Raw genomic sequence first — 8,006 nt, forward strand, 5'->3', positions numbered from 1 at the left:
ATGGAATTTAAATTCTGAATTGAGCAGTGCTGGTGGAGAGATTGTCCTATGGATTGAGGCCTAGAATGACGAAGCATTTTTCTTCTTGCATTCCCTTCCTACAGAACTCTTTACTACCATCTACTGGTGTACTAGAAGCATTGCATTTAATTCTCCCCCCGTTAACAAGTAGAGGACAGAAGCTCGTTCAACCATCAGCCTTAAAGCACGAAAACAGGGGGAATGAGCCACTCGTAAAAATGATCAAAACCTATGAAGGGGTCAGATAACAAACCATCTGTTGTTAGAAGGTCAATTAACAGGTCAACTGGGTGTGCACTGCTGGAATTTGACTTATTGTAGCATGATTCATGATAATGACAATAGTTGTTAGGACAAACAAATATTTCACTGTTATACATTAAATGGATTTTATACATATGCCATATTAACTCATTAGCTCAGTGGCACACAAGAGAATAACACAGCTTCAGAGAGGTTTATGCTTGCTATGGGAAGCCTGTCCTTATGACTGAACTGGCTAAGAGGGTCACACAGCCAGGAATGGTGTCACCAAATATGCAAAATTATTTGTGTTATTAGTTAACAGACTGGTCCTGCCACATACATTTTAATTCAAGATCTGAGTCTTGCGTGATTGTGTGAGAAGGCCACAGGCAGTTATGGAGCTGTCGAGCCTGACAGAACACAAAACACACATTCAAATTATTATTTCATTGTTTTAATGAAGTGTTATCAAACACCCATATCACCCCTGTGAAAAAGTAATTGCCCCCTCAAATTGATAACTCATTACACCACCCTTAGCAGCAAAAATTGTACTCAACACTTCCTACACTTTGATATCAGTCAATACTCAGGTCCCCTTTGTTCCCTCACAGTTTGTCTGAAGATCTCAAAGCATTCAGTGTGTGAATCCAATAATAGAGGAAATCAGGAACCAAATGATAAACACTGGATCACAAAACATTCCCTGAGAATTTAAACGGTCTGAATGGTTAGTGCAAACTCTCATTTCCTCAGGGACTAACATAGGAGGGCAATCTAGGAAAGGCACTGCATAGCTCCACCCGTACGGTAATATAACCTGCCCTGGAGCAGAAGCAGTGTGAGTAACAATAAATCATGGTGTGGAATCAAAATAATGGCAAACATGTATGTACCTCCTGATAAAACACGGCTAAATATTGTAATAACCTGTGTGGGAATCACGCCAATTTTCCTGTCTGTGAAGTAGAATATTATGTATATAGATATACAGCACCAGATCATAATCAGCATGAATTTGCTTTGTGAAAGTTGAATTATGCTAAAACATTGCAAATCTCCGTGCTCATGTCAGCACCGGTCTCACCACAGCAACAAGAGAAAGCAACCAGCAGAAGACCATTGTGTGAGAGGTCACATGACACAACCTCAGCGACCACAGGCAACAGCCAGCTAAGGGGCTCTGTCCCTCACTTTAGTTTCACTTTGTACGTGTCAATAGTCAACTGCACACATAATGATCTTTTGTTCTAGGACGAATTGCAGAAGTGAAGGCCTCAGGTGCGAGGTCAAGGAAATCCGACATCAGCTTAAACACGTATCCTTAACGCGTCGGCGGCCTAGATGACGGGGACGCGCAAGGTCGGTGGTTCAATCCCCGTTGTTGCCACAATAAGATCCACACAGCCGTTGGGCCCTTGAGCAAGGCCCTTAACCCTGCATTGCTCTAGGGGAGGATTGCCTCCTGCTTAATATAATCGACTGTACGTCGCTCTGAATAAGGGCAATAAAGGAATAATGGCATGAATGTGATGTAATGTAATGTAAAACCATACCCTGATACAGGCATTAGCACCTCTCTGCTTTGAAATCAGACCGATTCCTGGAAAGGCATAAAGCCGTTAGCCCAGACCGCACCCTTGCTTGCGGCCAGGTCTGCACGGTAGACGTCCTCTAGACGATGGGGGAACGCCCTCCTCTAGAACGGCCCGCCTCCAACTGAGCGCCCACGGGAGTCCCCGCATCAATAGGGAGTTCCCGCTCACCACCCAGGTCACCGCCAAACCCCAAAAACAGTGGAAATAGTGACAGCAGACCTGTACAGAGGAAACAAAACTGAAAGTGGAAAATGTTGTTTTTTTTTCTTTGTTTTTTTTTCTCCCCACCTCGCAATCGATGACGTCTGACTAAATATGTCTAAAATAGGGCATGAGACGTGAGACTTGTTCTTTTGCCCCTATTTAGAAAAGCACCGCCTGTCAACGCCTCCCCTAAATCCCTAATGACTAAGACCGTTTTAAAATTATTAAAAGACAATAGCACTATTCATTAAGCCACGAGAATGGTTAAAGTCGTTTGACCGCATTGGTTTTCATCAGAAGATTGGTGCTATTGATTGGTCTAAAAAACGTGCACCCTCAGTCTCCTAAAGGTGCATGAGGCGTGCTCCTCCCACGGCTTCAACGGCTGTGCCAAAACCGTGCATTCTGATGATGTACAATGTATGATAATAATACATATAATCCTTTGACAATAAAAAAGCTACACTGAAACCAACGACTAACAGATATTTCCACGACTGAATATGAACAGGTATATGAAACAAATCGCCTTTGACACAGTCTAAAATATAATAAAATATTTTAGAAGTTGTCTCATCGAGAACGCTCTAGGTGGATCTTTAGAAATACCCTTACGTTGTCGATCTGTCTCAATAATTTAATAACTTGTGATGCAAGTAACAGGAGGAGTTGAAGAAGTCTTCGTACGGGTGGTATTACTGCCTGCTGTTTTACTTGTTGTAGCTGACCAGTAGACCTTTTTAAAGGGATGCAGGGGGAAAACTATCAGCTCCTTATAGCAAGTTACTATTGGTTTATGGCATAATTCTGTAACCAAACTGCCATTCTCTTTAATGATGAAGTCTAAAAAAGTAATCAACTTGTGGTCACAATCTAAAGTGAAGCAGAATTTCTTTCTGAAAACTCCAGCATTGCAGAATATCTGATGTTGCCAGGTAACTGTGTAGCACATGACTGTAAGCACAAGGATAAAGGATCAGATTACTGGATGCACAATGACAACAGTAGGTTAGTCGATCATATTGTTTTACGGTAATGTTCCCATGTCTGCTGAATCTGATATACAGTACAGTCATTGAACTTACTGTAAATGTGCTCTGAAAGTCCCAAGGGTACACTAAGTTCTGCATTTTTTGTTTTAGTTTAGTTTTAGAGGCTACAACTGGAGAAATAGTGTGCATTATTGAATCATGAGCCCATTGTAAGGGAAATCTCCCTACTTCTGCAGATTTACAGTTGTTAATTGCTGAGAATGTCCATACAGACAGATAGACAGACACATGCATGCATGTTACCCTCCATTGATCAACATTTATTCAGTTTTTTAAATAAATAAATATGCACATAAAATAAATAAAATAAATATAAAAATGCAAGGACACAACAATAGAGAATCGCTGATTGGTCATATCTTCATGAGATATGACTTTGACCCAGATGGGAATTTACCTCAAAAGTTGCTGGTTTAACCTTGACTAATTACACCACTGCCACCCACTGGAGAACATGAGTATACCAAAGCAGCCGTACTAGGGCGATATGACTTACCCATTATACTTGTGCCAGTGACATTATACTGTCTCAAACCTAGCAGCACGTGTCATCTGGCGGATCATTAAATAATGACTCAGTCTTGTTATTTCTCATCTTCTTATTTAGAAAAGCTTTTTATCTCAAAAACTTTTTACTACACACGCACTGCACACGCATGGTTACTGCACACACATGGTTGACTTAAATTAAAGAAGAGGCTTGTACCATTCAGAAATTTGAGACAGAACAAATTTATGTTAGAGCATGTACATGCAGTGTAGACAGAAGTAACACTAAAATACGAAAAAATACAAAACGTTACAAAATGTTTTTAGAGTTTAGCACTGAACATCTCAATGTCGAAGTCAAGGACCAACCCAGAACTTGATCTCAATGTGTTTATGAGATTTGATAAAGATATCGGAAAGCGTTCAAATTCCACATGAGTTCTCCTCAAGTGTCCCCAAATCTCTCCAAATACAAAACATCTGCATATCTTCTTGTCCAAACACACGAATGATCAGAAAACTTATTTTTCTATTCAAAGACTATTGATCTATTGATACAAAATGTAAATAAAATGAACCATCACATGTGTTTTATTCACATATATGAGAGTATGTTTTTATAAAGCATGCCCAAAGTTTCCAAAAAACTCTCTTAAAAGGATGACTCACCCTAATGCCTTCTAACCAACCTGCATCACATTTAAAATGGAACTGTATTTCCAAATTAAGTTAACCAAATTACAGGTTTAACTCTAGCAAGTCCAAATCCTGTAATTAGGCAAATCTGTATATTCATTCTGCTATGCAAATGCAGCAATATTCCTAAACTGTCCGAATATGACACATTATGCTTTGTTGAAAATAGTAGCTTACTATATTTTACATTAGTTCAGTACTGAAATGACCTAGCAATGCATTCATGCAACAATAAGATGACATTTACCCGACAAAGAACCCTTGAACTAGATAGGGTTCTTCTATGGAATTAAAGGGTTCCTTTTGGAACCATTTTATTCTAAGAGTGTACTGCATTACAAGTGTGTGTTATGAGGCCTACAGATGCAAAGAACAAGTTTTTTGCCAGCTTAGCTACATAAACAATATATTTGATCAGATAACCATGAAAAACAACATGAAACAATGCCTCATACAATGCCAAGGTTATTCTTGCTTGCTTGCTAAAAAAAAAAGACAATAAAAGAAAACCTAAGCGAGTTCTTCCCGCTTCAGACTGCTCTCCGCCGCAATAAATAATTAGTAGGCTATAGGCTATCTGTGGAAGTAGATCTGTCCTGTGAAAGCAAACAAACTTTTCTATGTAGGACATTTAAGAAGATTTGCAGACTCGCCCTCTTTCTCACGAGTCACTAATGTAGACATGTCCCATCCCTTAATTAGCAAGTATAACAAGTATCTGTTCCGTTTTCTAAATCTACTTTAGCATTTGAGCTTATGATTTTCACATTGCCTACACACTGCCTCTAACTATAAATATAGTCTTGCCTGTGTGCAATGGTAGTAGTATCTTGTTTCTACAGCTGCACAGCCAATAGCCAGCAATTTAAGGCATGGTCGCGCTATTTCTCCAATGGCAACATAGACCGAATTCACGCCTGCATCGTATGGTACCTTGACCAGCTGTTACAGAACATACAGTAGCCTATTTTCCCTTCAGTCACAGTGGACCAGTGGACCGATGATAGTAATTTCTTAACTGCGCGAAAAGCCTAACGTTACATATCCCTCTTGGGCATTGAAACAGACATGGGGGCGAACGGCAGCGCGTATGAAGAGGACGATGAGACCATTACGATGATGAAAGGCGTTAGGGTGAGTGGGCGTGAAGACAGGCAAGAGATAAGCGTTTCTCAATCGCCTGTCGTCTACAAATATTGTAACGTAATACGTGTCAAAGTAGCCTTCGATCTGGCTAGGTATCTCGATGTATAGCTACCTTGCAGCATGCCAGATAGACAGCTTGCTGTAGGGAAGATTTATGTTCATGTGCGTGTCATTACCAATGCAAATGTGCAAAATGCTATTTTTCTGAACAAACTAAAACGCAACCAACTGTAGGAGCACAATGCAATTTCTTCAGTGCCCGCCATTTCATTTAAACGACTTAACTAGAATAATGTGTTTGAGTTGGAGTTTAACAGCGATAATAGCTATAGCCCACTTTCAACACGCCAATATTCTTTATGTAATGCGTTTGACACATTCCCCAGTTTTACTCATGCATGGGTCGGTTAGCTGCAGATAATGGGCACGCGAGCAGACCGCTGTCGGTCTATTTAGGGTCTACCATTTGTCGGCATACATACATTACACATGCAACCTCATTTTTATTTTGTTGAAAAAAACAAAAAAACTATGTTACTGAAAACTTGTGGAGAGCGAGCGAGAGTTAGCCTATTTTGCGGTTTGCAGGGCAGCGTAGTTTCCCAGAGGTCACATTTGTTGTATAACTGTGCTTCCAGTAGCCAAGCATGGCTGACCTGTTTGAATGTGGTTTAGCCGGTCACAGGTGGGTGTCCTGTTAACAATGCTGCATGAGAGAAATGGCAACGGTGCAGTAGTAGCAGGCAGGCTCTGCTTTGTTAGAACGATGTCTGTCTTACAGTGAGACTGCCTGGCTAAAATTTGACAACGTGCACCATACTGTCGCAAACCACGCAGAATCACCATTCGCTCTCCAGATCCACGCCTATTTCATTGAAAGGTCTCCTGGAAGATTTAATATTGATTTTAGCCGTTCGCTACAACAGCTCTGTTAAATCTGAACTGTTCCGTGTAACACCACCCCGCCCACTCGGAATACATTTCTCTTTCCAAACCTTCACTCAACCAACTATGTAACAAAACAAACAAACAAACAAACAAACAAACAAACAAGTGGGTCTGTTTCTGGCTTTTGTGCAGCCAATTTCTTGAAAATAGTTTTTTTTTTGGAGCCTACTTTCCGTTTTTCTCACCATTATGTTAATGCAGAACTGCCTCATTTATTTACGTTTAGTTACCAAGTGTCAACACTTTCGACAGTTTGGACCTGAACCCGTTAAAAAAATACTCATAACTGGCCAAATTACAGAATATTAAAGCATTAGTTGATCTGACTATGTCCTGGGATGTGAATATTGGAAATACATCTAAACTACTTCTGATATTATGGTCTGAGGATAAATCATCCTCATTACAAATGTCTAATTAAGAATGATTAACAGGCTGCTAGGCCCAGTATTTGGGTCTGGGTCTGGGTCCTGGATCAAGTTTGAGAGTCCCTGGTTTAGAGAGGTAGCTGTTTGAACCCTGGCCGTAGTCAGTTTTGTGTAAACCTGTATGGATGAGCTCATCAGCTCTGTGTAAAACTATGGATAAGCCAGTTAGTATTACAGCTAGTCAGTTTGGTGTGAGACTATGGTCAGTTCAGTGCAAATCTATAAGGATGAGCTGATTAATTCTGTCTAAAACTGAATTGGCTCAGCGTGTCTGTTCCATGGAAAACTGGGCAGATGTACTGATTAGTTCCCATTTTCCTTTGACAGTTGACAGAAAATGTTATTAATCGCATGAGAGGAGTCTCTACGGGAGCCAGCACAGAGTCACCACCCACAATCCCAGTGTCTTCACTCCCCGCCCAAATCACAGACCCCTCTGATCCTGGGGAACATCCACCTCCTCCCTCTGTGGAACCACCTTCACCTCCTCCTTCCTCTGTGGAACCACCTCCACCTCCACCTCCCTCTGTGGAACCTGCTCCACCTCAGCCTGCTGTAGAACCACCTTCACCTCCTCCCTCAGTGGAACCACCTCCACCTCCCTCTGTGGAACCTGCTCCATCTCCTCCCTCTGTGGAACCACCTCCACCTCCTCCTCCCTCTGTGGAACCTGCTCCACCTCAGCCTGCTGTGGAACCACCTTCACCTCCTCCTTCCTCTGTGAAACCTGCGCCACCTCTTTTCTCTGTGGAACCTGCTCCTCCTCCTCCCCCTCCTCCATCTGTGGAATCTGTTCCTCATTCTCCTCATCCTCCCTATGTGGAACCTCCCCCACCTCCTCCCTCAGTGGAACCACCTCCACATCCTCATCCCTCTGTGGAACCTGCTCCTCCTCCTCTTCTGCCTCCTCGCTCTGTGGAACCTGCCCCTCCTTCCCTTCCTCCTCCTGCTCTCCCCATGGAACCTCCTATTCTTCATCCTCCCTCTGTGGAACCTGCTCCCTCTTCTACACCTGCCTCTGTGGAGCCTGCGTCTCCAACACCATCATGTCCCGTTGGTGAGAAATTCTGTCACCATTCTAACAAACATTGTCAAACATACTGTACACATAGATATTTTATTTTTATTTTCAGAGTTCTGGCCAGCGGCCGCTAGAGCCCCCCAGTTTTCCGTCCTCG

The sequence above is a fragment of the Conger conger genome, chromosome 13 (genome assembly GCF_963514075.1).
Source record: "Conger conger chromosome 13, fConCon1.1, whole genome shotgun sequence".
NCBI classification, from domain to species: domain Eukaryota; kingdom Metazoa; phylum Chordata; class Actinopteri; order Anguilliformes; family Congridae; genus Conger; species Conger conger.